This window comes from Polistes fuscatus, unplaced genomic scaffold (assembly GCF_010416935.1).
Source record: "Polistes fuscatus isolate 324 unplaced genomic scaffold, CU_Pfus_HIC Scaffold18, whole genome shotgun sequence".
Lineage (NCBI taxonomy): Eukaryota > Metazoa > Arthropoda > Insecta > Hymenoptera > Vespidae > Polistes > Polistes fuscatus.
This window is the reverse complement of record NW_025113086.1, coordinates 1789437-1801631: the sequence shown is the minus strand read 5'-3', so window position 1 is coordinate 1801631 and position 12195 is coordinate 1789437.

Sequence of the window (12195 nt, the reverse complement as noted above, 5' to 3'; positions counted from 1 at the left end):
CCTTGCAACAAGTGTATTATTTTATTGATGAAAAGTTTGAAAAATTTTAAACCCAAATAAAAAAAAAATTAAATACACTGTTTTTTTATTGAAAAACAAAATTAGTATTATTCAATATTTAAATAGCATAAATATTTAATACAGTTATCTTATTAACAGAACATATTGACCAATCAAATATTATTTCTCTACATCTAATGAAACGTTCATTAACAATAAAGAAAAAGAAAAAGATACAGAGAGAAAAGGAACGTAACGTATAGAAAAAAGAGAAAGAAAGAGTAAATTAGACAGAAAGAGAGAGAGAGAGAGAGAGCGAAATAAAGAAAGAGAAGGATAGATAGATTGAAGGGAAAGGAACCGGATTGAACATTTTTTTCATAGCAAACATGTTCGTTCGTATACGTAATCGAATCAATTGGGAAAGCAAAAGGTGACGTCTGAATATTATTCGAAGAGAATCTTCCTTTGTTATGTTCCATCTCTCTCTCTCTCTCTCTCTCTCTCTTTTACATTGATTTCCTCGTTCCTTTAAAGAAAGATTCTCGTTCGTTAGCTGCTTCACTACTCGGAAGATATATAGAAATCATACGGGTATCCACTTTCTTCTCATTCAAAGTTCTCGATTACGTCGTGGATAACAAATACTTGGACAAGATTCGACAAGGCAACCAGGCAACAACCTTACTGCACTTTCCGTAGGCGTACTATGCTTGAACATTGCATTGGCACGTGTGCAAATGAAAGTATAAGAGATCGAGAATAGTATCAGGAAAGGAGGAGGAGGAGGAGGAGGAGGGGGCAGGGGTAAGATTAGGGGAAGGGAGAGGGGGAAATCATAATTACTATTGTACGGTCGCTAAAAGTTAGTTTTGCCAATTTACTAAAGTCATGCATCATCGTGCATCAATTAATAATATATTTATTTATCTGATAAGAGTACGCGTGAATATTTTTTGATTTTTGTTTTATTTTATTTATGTAACATTTTATAATTTGATTTTGGTACGCATTTATTTGGTTGGCAACAAATTTGTTCATGGATTTTTTTTATGGGGGGTTGGGTAGGATTAGGGGAAGGGGGAGGGTGAAATCATAATTACTATTGTACGGTCGCTAAAAGTTAGTTTTGCCAATTTACAAAAGTCATGCATCATCGTGCATCAATTATAATATAGTTTTTTATCTGAGAAGATTACGTGAATATTTGTTATTTTTGTTTTATTTTTATTCTTGTAGAAAATCGGTAACATTTTATAATTTGATTTTGGTACGCGTTTATTTGGTTGGCAACAAATTTGTTCGAGGATTTTTTTTATTGGGGGTTGGGTTGGGTTGGGTTAAGGGAAAAAGTTTGTTCGTATTCGAATGTAAAAAGGACGAAAATTAAAATGGAAAGAAAGGATTACTTTGATGATGAATCATGCGTTGCGATGTTTTTTTTAATTTATTTCTTTTTTTTTTTTTTTTGAGGGGTTTATTCTACGATGTCGTCAGTTTTCGAGTATTGTTTTGGAATTCGATTAAATATTGTACGATTTTATCGAGGATATTACGAAGAAGAAAATTTTTCTCCGATCCAATTAGGGGGCGACTAGGTTGTAATTGAATTTTTACTTGCAGCCTTTTTACGTATATTAATTTTATTATTTTTTTAATATTTTTTCATGCGTAGAAATATATAGAAAAAATTAATAAACACTAAATTATTATTATTATAAATAAAATATTATTATAAATAAAATTATATAAATAAAAATATTATTATAAATACAACTATTTAAATAAAAATATAATAATTAATAATACTAATTAAATACTAAATTAATAAAATAATAGGGATAGAGAAGAACAATTCATGCTCGGTCGGGTCAAAATATTTTTTTTATCAGGGAGGAAAGATCGCTGGTCGCGATTCGACGTGGCGATTAGAGGTTATGTAGAAAAAAAGATAAGGAAAGACAGAGAGAGAGAGAGAAAGAAAGAGATAGTAAATTTGTAAGGAAATCGCGTGTTAACTCCTTATAAATATGCAATACTATCGTAAAATTGTATCAGTCGATGTAAAAACGCATGTTTAAACGTCCAACTTTCACCGCGGCAAGTTTCAAATACCATCGGACAGTTGGCCGAGCGTAAAACGGCGCGTCATTCGAAACATCTGATTTATGGAATGTAATATTTTATTATCGTTAATGTATAATGTTATAATAACCGTTAGTGTAACGTTATTTTTGTCCTCTTCTTCTTCTTTCTTTCTTTTTTTTCTTTTTTTTTTTTATAACCGTTGTCATCTTTGCCGATTCTTGAAAGTTGTGTCTCTTTTTCTCTCTTTCTTTCTTCCTTTTTTTCTTTCTTTTTTCTTTCTCACTTTTTTTTTTTCTTCTTTCTTACTTTTTTTTTTCTTTCTTTCTTACTTTTTTTTTTCTTTCTTTCTTACTTCTTTTTTTCATATCTTCGATAATCAACGTTCCAACGCGATTTATTTCGCAACGAAAGTTTCCAACCGTAGAACGGGAATAATGCGTTGCTTAAATCGTTAAATATAAATAGACGATTACGGTTTTACGAGCCCGCGTTTCAATTTATTTCCATGCCACGTTTTACTCGTCTCTGTGTGTAAGTTTCAAATTTTCCCGCCTTTATCTTTTCAATTTAATTTATGGGCACGCGCGAAAATTCCTCGCCAATTCCGCGCCAATTCCGCGCCAATTCCGCGCCAATTTAAAATCAATCCCCATTTGCTTGTTCTCTTGTACGCGTTGAGTTCATTTTTCTTTTTTCGTCGTTCTTTATTCTCAACAAGGTAAAATAATTTTAATATCGTTCGTTATTGTACGTTGTTTGCCGTCATGGTTTTTCTTTCTCTTAAACTTACAATTAGAATCATTTTATCAATTAAAATTTATTCTTTAGTTTAATTTTTGTTTCTTCCTTGAATTCCGCGAGAAAATTCAATTAATTTCAATTTATTGTCTCGTTCGTTCGTTAAATGTTTCTTTTCTTTCATTAAACCGCGAGAAAATGCAATCAATTGAAATTCTTTCTTTCGTCTATTTATTTATTTATTTATTTTTTTTTTTTCTCGAAGCTCGAGTAATTGAAATCAATTCAAATACATCTTCGTAAATATTCTTGCATTCTTTTTTGTTATTGATAGACGAGAAAATTTTATTAATTTAAATATATCCTCTTGCCCGCTATTAAATGTTATTTTGTTTTACATATATTACAAAAGGCGAGAAAAATTCGAATAATTTATAAATTCATCCTGTTCTAGAATTATTTTTTTTCTATATACTCTTTTTTTTTTTTAATAATCTTTCTCGATTTTATTTCAAATATTTGCTCATTTATATATTACGTTCTCTCTAGTAAGTTGTATCTGAATAATTTAAATGAAAAACTGCCGTGTGTCCACTTTTACCTGTTTTAATACGACAAACTTGTAATTTAAAGTTCATTCTCGTCGCAGCGGAGATTTTTTTTGTTCCTTTTTTTTTTCTTTTTTTTTTTTATTTTGTTTAATTTTTCTTTTTTCTTTTTCTATGAACGACGGGTTTTACGAACGATTACTGACCTTTATGAAGTATTCAGGTGGTTTCGAACTAAACACCGCTTATCGAAAATGAAAGCTAAGTAACTGGCCTAACTGAGTTGACCAGCACTAGTTGGTTGCACTGCTATTTCTCGTCCTCTCCTATGGATTTGTTCTATACTAACTAGCGGAACTTCGATAGGTTGTATTTATTTTTGTTCCAGCTCCAGTAATGTTCTATTAAACTCGTTTATGTAATACCTTTCTAATTGACATCAAGTTTTATCATCTCGAATTTAGAAATTAAATGTTTCTGTACGTAATATTCATTTATTTTCATATTACGTAGGATACGTGTGCATATATTATATTTATATATATGTGTGTATGTGTGTGTGTATAGGATTTGGTAGATAATAAGTAATTTGAGGGAAATTTTTAATATTAAATATGTTAGCTTGTTCACCGTTTTCTTACTCTTTTATTTATTTATTTATTTATTTATTTATTTATTTATTTATTTAATTTTTTCGTCAATGATATACACATTTATTTATTCTTTTGTGTTTTTTTTTTCTATTTGGTTCTTACAGTTTACTTTTATTTTAATTCTTATTGTATTTATATTTATTCTTTTTTTACTTTTATTTCTAATTTTTCTTTAATTTTGTTAGAAAGCCTCTGTGGATCGTACATTGGAATTTAGGAAACATTTTACGAACGATTCTTATGGATATAAAACGTTGTCATATCTCAAAACGGGGAATCACTCTTTTCGTATTGCACCGGAAAAACCTAGTACACGTTTATTAATTACTAGATATCCCTAGATAAAACGCGCCATCTACATAACATTGATTAGCGCCAAATTTAACAAATTTAAATTGAAATTTCTTTCTTTTTGTTTAAATTGTAATTAAATAATTATTTTTAACTGTAATTTTAATTTTGTAATTATTTTTAATTTCGAAACAATTCGTCCTTCCAATGGCGCTCCCTTTTTGAAAGGTATAAGAATTTGTTTTCACTGTAGAAAAGATAGATATCGATATACAGTAATCGACACTAGATATCGAACGATAATACTTTACGGATCGTAGAATACGATAAAGGAAGGTATGGGTTTTCAACAAATTATTATCTAACGTTATTACATACATACACATATACATATACATATATAATATATAATAGATGTAGAATATACTTTTGAAATATCGAAGTTGAATTTCAGAGGATTTACGTTTAAGGTGAACGAAAATAACATGAATAGCCTTCATTTAAATTAAATGTCACTAATGAGGAAACACATTAGATTAATAACAATAATAATAATAATTATTATTATTATTATATATTATTAGGAATATAATAATAATAATTATTATATTAATTATTATATTATATTATATTAATTATTATATTAATAATATATATTATTATAAATATAATAATAATAATAATTATTATTATTATTGTTATTAAACATATATTATAATTAATTTGTGTACGTTTTTGTAAGTGTACTTCGATCATTTATTTTAATTATATATGTCAATTAGTTCTAACATTTGAGGACAAATGTAATCAACATCAATTACATAATAATAATAATAATAATAATAATTAAAATAGATGATATCGTAAGGTATGATCCATTCATATAAATCTTCAGGACGTTCGTACGATGTAATTAATATAACAGTATTAAAAAAATAATCCTATTTTAAAATGAAATGATTAGCGAACGTTGTTGAGTGCGTTGATTTTTCCAAGATACGAAGTTGTTTTCGATAGCAACCTACGAGTTTCGCTTTCTCAAGTTAGATAACTTCGCGTGAAATACAAGCGAGTGTCTGTTTATATATGTTTGTAAGTAAGTAAGTAAGTAAGTAAGTATAGAAGTCCTTTATTTTACCGAGTAATAGTAAATAAATCATGAAATGTTTGAAGTAATTAAAACTCTTACACGATTTATTTTCGCAAAAATGATAATTCGCGTATAATAATAAAAACATTTTATTAGATTGTTTCGCAAAGTAAAATGTTAATATTTTATTTTAAATAAATAACAGAGTTGTATAATCAGTTTTTAGAAATTGATAGTAAAAAAAAAAAAAAAAAATAAGAGAATTGATTGAAAGTACAAATTCGATTAACGTCGATCAATTTGAATGAAATCAATGTTAAACGGAATATTCGACTCGTTAATAATTGTATTCTGTCACCGAGTGAACCGAGATCGATACAATCTTTTATATAGCACGTTACGTAATCTTTAGATGGTTTTACAACGGTCCTACCCACGCTTGAAACTATAAATCTTGCTCAAACAACACCACACTGTATTAATGTAAGAACGAAATACGAAAAATTACGTCGTTTGTTATTTTATGTCATTGCTTTTGCAATTGCAGTTAAATTTAAATTTTAACTCGTTCATCGTGTGCTTCTTCTCGTTAAGATGACGAATTTTCTTTGGTTTTTTCTCTTTTTTTTTTCTTTTTAATTCGATCGTATTAATTTGGTGAATAAGTTAATCGGACGATTAACGACAAGGATAATTTAAAATATCGATAAATTAATTGTAAGTAGAAAATTTATTAGGTGACAATTAAAGGTAATTAATTATTACGTAGGAACTCGAATTGTTTGTTAAAGAAAAAAATTATAAATTATAATAATCTGATTAAGAGGACTTTTATTTATTACTTTCTTTTACTTTTATATAAAATAAACCTTTATTTTAATGAAGTCGTTTTTATCATTGAATTCAAATAACGTTGATTATTTGAATACTAGTTTGTGTACTATTTGTCAGATTTAAATGATTAATTTGTTCTGTATTTAATTTGTTCATTGTTAATTTGTTAATTTGTTTTAATTCTTTTAAATTGGTTCATTAATAATTAAAAGGGTTTTTAAGTAGCTAATTTTCAGATTCTACGGGTAAACTAGAATTTGAAATACGTAGTTATTTATTTTTTTAAATAAATAACCTAAGTATAAGTATTAATAAAATTTTGAGTATATTTAATATCAATATTTATTTAATATCACAGACAAAAGTAAATAACATTAATAATTTTTATACTACAAATTTCAAACATTATTTATTAGTTAATTTAATATAAATTATTATTATTATTGCACGAATTTAATATAAGCACTTGACATACTCTATTTTTAGTAAGGGTCAAATAAGATCGTGAGGTATTAGAAAGAAGTAGTTCATGACTGTTCATGACCCTAGCCTTAGTTAGGTTAACTGGTATGCAATTTTTTATTCGAATTATTTTACTTTATTATACACAATCATAATTATTAAAAATATTATTTTATATTATCATTATAAAAGAAAAAAAAAGAATAAAATTATTATTTTCTTTAAATGATTTAAATCACTTCCAAATAATCTATTCGAATTTTTACTAAAATATCAATTATTTTCTAATATAATCGGTTTTTAATATTAATTAATTATATTATATAGAAACAGATTAATTGATTTAGAAATATTTATTATAATTTTTGTATATTTCATTTCGTAAATATTTATTCGTTTAAAATTATTACATGTTTTCTTATATATCGTATACAGACAAAATTTGTAAATCGTAAAAGATAGGTTAGGTTATGATCGATACAATGTAGGGTAGAATTGAATCGTAGAATATCGAGGGGTTTAGTTTTGTTTTGTTTTTTTTTTGCGAAATGAAGAAGCGCAAGGATGGCAAAAGAGACGATCGTGAGTCACAACCATGAAAGGGAATGAACTGGTATGGTCGATTGGACGGACAAACAGACAGACGGTCGGACAGACGGACGGGACGGACGATCGCATTGCTGCAACCGTGATAGGTTTAGAAAGTTCAGGATGCGCTTGAGGCGCTGCCGATTATGAACGTTTCTCGTTGCTTTAATTCTAACTTGGTGTCGTAAACAAAATCATTTTTTTTTGTTTTGTTTTGTTTTGTTGGTTTTTTTATTGTTTTCTTTATTAATTACGATTACGCGAAATGTTTGTTTTATTTTGCTTTTCTTTTCGTTTCCTTTTTCGTTACATTTTTATTCTTCGTTTTACTGTCGCGTAAATGTTCGTGCCGATAATTTTTGTTCGATCGAATTTGCCACGATTATTAATTATTATTTTGTTATTCAAATCTTTTTGATATATTGGAATCTTTTTATTTTTTTTTTTTTTTTATATATTTAGTCTCACTTTAATTCGTCTTCTCCTACTTGTGCGAAAAAAGAAAATATTTCGATTTATCCGAAATGTTTCGTATTGATTTGTTTGATGATTAAATTTACCCGCAACCGGTTATTAATTTGATATTAACATCTTGCGTTCGATTGTTATTACTTTCTTTTTTCTTTTATTTGATCGTTGGGCAATTATAATTATAGACATAATTAAATCGGTAGTAAATTAATTTGTCATTCGCATTTGTTTAAAATTCGATAATTTAATCGTATTATTGTATAAATAATTAATTATGCATACATAATTATTGTTGTTGATAGGTTTGGTATTAAGAAAACTTCATCAGTAAGAAATTTTTAGATTTTATAATACATATTGGTATATATTATACTTATTGGTATAAATTTTCTATTATCTTAATTGTTTTTTTTTTGTATGTTAAATATTTTTTTTCTAAACTATTATCTTTGAGACTAGAAAGCTAACTCATTCATTATCAATTCATGGATGTATTTCGTCTTTCTTTTTTTCCTTTCTTTCTTTTTTCTCCTGTTTAGTGACGAAGTGTGTCAAGGATGATACTGTTTACGTTGAATTTGTTGTAACATTTAATTAGCTATAGACATTACTATGTATGTACTTAGAATAGATACGTTTATAACCACACGATTTTATGGTATAATTGTGGTATATTAGAAAAATAATTGGACACCCCCTATATGGAACTAGAAATATTATTATTATTATTATTTGTTATCTGTTAAAGAGGGATCTTGTAATGGACGATTAAAAATAAATGCATTAATTTATCGTCTAAAATTATAATTAGATAATTATTATGACAATGAAATCGTTATTATTTAAATAAAAAATTATTAACAATTGTAATAGTGTGGTATATCGTTAGTTATACTCAAGGATAATGCAATAAATCGACTGGATTATTACAATCGGTTGATTTTAAAATAATAACAATTCTATTAAATATAAATTTTATTAAAGATCATTCGCTTGATGAAATAAGATTGATTGAAAATAAGAAAAAAACAGCAAATATAATAATAATAATAATTACATAAAATAAATGTATTTGTATTTAAAGGTAGACATTTTGTTTGTTCGTTTAAAATTTATACGAATGAAAATAATGAAAAATTGACATAAATTGAATTTAAATGAATATAAATATAAAATTATGTTTGATCGTAGAAAAAATTTGAGTTTTAAAGGGGTGTGAGGGGTTAAACGAAAGTAGATTTTTCATATAAATTTTCTATACATGAAATTTCTTGGGGTTTTTTTTGTTTCTTTTTTTAATCGTATCGTTTCCTTTCGTTCCATTTCATTTCATTCGATAAATATATATATAGTTGGTTTAAAAAGGCGCGGCGCTTTCCACAACGAGCACGTATCTTTCATTCACGACACAGAATCTGGGGAAAGCCGTCGTCGTCGTTGTCGTAGTAGTTTCTGTTGGTTGGTTGGTTGGTAACTGCTACGAAACAACAAATCGTGAACCGATGTGCCGGTTTTACGTATGGATGAATCCGAATATCGTCGTGAGAATCGATCGCTTTCTGGAGAAAACGAATACGTAAATACGTTTAGTACGTGTATAGACGACGATCTTATATACAGGGTGATTCTTAACAAAAAATATTAAATAAATACATAACCTAGTATATACACTAGTAATTTTTTGGTAATAAATATCTTTCGAATAAAAATATTACTAGATTTTAATAAGAAATTTGAATAATCATTGTTGTTTTCAAAATACGATATTTTTGGAACAATTTTGTTTCTGACGAATAATAATTGTTGTCAACGAGTAGTCCTATAATATATGTTTTTTTTTATTAATTTTTATTCATCAAATTATGGAGCTTTGAAGTTCTAATTGATTTATATTAATATTTTAATTTTTATAATATTAAATGATTTTTCAATTATATATAAGAAAATAAAAAAGAGAATATAACAATTTTATATAAATGATTCGTGTATAAAGAAATATGAATAAATAAATAAATAAAACAAAAAATAAGGGGATATAATTGATTGAAAAAAGGTTTACCATTGTTACTCGATCGTATTTTCTAGAAAATAACTATGATAAATATTACATTCTAATGTTTTTTTTTAAAAAACAACAACAAATTTTCCTTAAAATATCATTCAATAAAATCAATAGTTAAAAATGGGACACCCTGTAGGTGTTTTTTTAGATCAGTGAAAGTGTAATGCAAATTTTCTAACGATGCCACATCTTTTTCTTTCTCTTTTTCGTATACACATATTATATACACACACACATACATATCAATATAGAGGGGGGGAGAAAAACATCTTTCATCCGATCATTCGTTTATTTTTTTTTTTTTTTTTTTTCTATAAAATTATCTTCTAAAATATTTAATTACGAAGTTTAATAATCGTTATCTCGTGTACGTTTACAATGGTGGCTTTCTTATTAACTGTCCTTAATATTTTGAACTTGACATTTAAAATGACGGATAACGCATGCACGTGTTTATGAGGTAACCTTCGGTATTTCATTATTTACACCGACAGTAGTAAGAAGCAGCACATCAAACGTGAGTATATATAGCTTTCTTAAAAGTACATTTATGTGTGTTGGTGTGTGTGTCGTCGGTGTTTTAAGCTGGGCGTATATTATCCCTCGGCGTTTCAAAAGGTTCCCAATTGTATAGGATTATTCAAAATTAAACGACACATTTGTAAATTAAAATTTAAAATATGAACTCGTTGACACAGGGGAAGGGGTAGAGATGGGGGTGGGGGTAAACAGTTTTTTCGTATTTCGTTTGTTTTTTTTTCCCGCCATGGAAAAACTTCCTAACCTAAAACCCGTAAATTTTTATTTCGTATCTCGTATTTATGATTACAAATTGTTGTATTTTATGTATTGTATATTTATGATTACAAATGTTGATTTTTAATTCTTTATTTGATTTCCATTTTTTCCCCCTCCCTTGCATTATTTCATCAATTTTTTCATTGGTTGGTTAACAAGCGTACTTTTCGAATCAGCGTTTGACTTGTTAATCGAATGAACGAATCATAATAATTTGTTTTTTAATCGTGAATCGATATTATCAAATGTTGTGTTATTTATTTGAAAAAAAAATATATGAAGAAACACTTCCCCCCCTCCCATTAAACTTATGTTTAGGATTCGCATATTTTTTTAAAGGTTAAGTTTCATTTTAACAAAATTATGTTAAAGTAAAAATTAAATAGACGAATTAATTTTAACGATGAGGGAATATTTTGATTGGGTTACTTTAAGATAACGTGATTCAACACTATTAGATATTTTTCTATTCATTTTTCTAGATTCATTGATGAGTTGAAAAATAATATTAAAATCAGCATTAATAAAATTGAACTGAAGATGTGTGGAAATTTTGAATAGAAAATTGATGTCAAAAGTTAGGATCAAACTTGATCGAAAATTAAACAGTTAAACATTAATTATAATTAATAATAGTTAACACAATGAAACATTAGAATGATTTGATTGTTCATAATTAATAATCGTATTAATTTCCTAATAGTTTGCATTTTATTTCAATTTAATGATGCGTCATTTAATTTGGATTGTCCTGTAGTAAGAAAATGTGTTAGAATAGACACGCGTGCGCGTATAGAAATAATAAAGGATTATTGAATAGATTAGAATAATCAAGGTGTTGTTGATTCTCTTATGAGCAATCGTTTAAGTATGTTAAAATTTTATTTGAGTAGTAGGAGTAGGTAATATTCTGGAATCAAGTACAAGATGTGGAAACGCCTTTCTCTTTCACACGTGTTTGAGCTCTTCAACAAAGTGAAATCAAACTTTATGAGTTAAAGAAATTGACAAAAAAAAAAAGAAAAGAAAAGAAAAAGAAAAAACGTAAGAAATCGTATCGTTTTTCTTCTAATTGTTAATAGATTTAGATAAATTATCTAAGATTAAGATATCTATATTTTCTCTCGCGAAGGATTTATCATTGTTAAAAAATAAAAACTGTTAGTTGCAATTGTAGGAAAAAAAATTAGCAAACCTCGCGTGCATATGTACGTTTTTGTAATTAATTCTTTTTTTATTTTTTTATTAATACGAAATATTGCAAAAATAAAACAATTGTATTTCTATTAGAATATCTAAAGTTTTGGGTTAAGCTAATTTAGAACTAATTTTAATATCGTAATAAGTTGTTGGGATTGCACGAAAAGTTTTTTATCTTTGCTTATATTTGACAATTTAAAAATTCAATAAGAATGATAATGAATTATATTATTAAATTATTTATGATTAAATAAATTTGTCTCATATTATTATTATTATTATTATTATTGGAATATGATAAAGAATTAATAAACAATTAATGAAAAATTAAATAAATTATTTATTAATAAAATAAATTATTTTAATTATAAC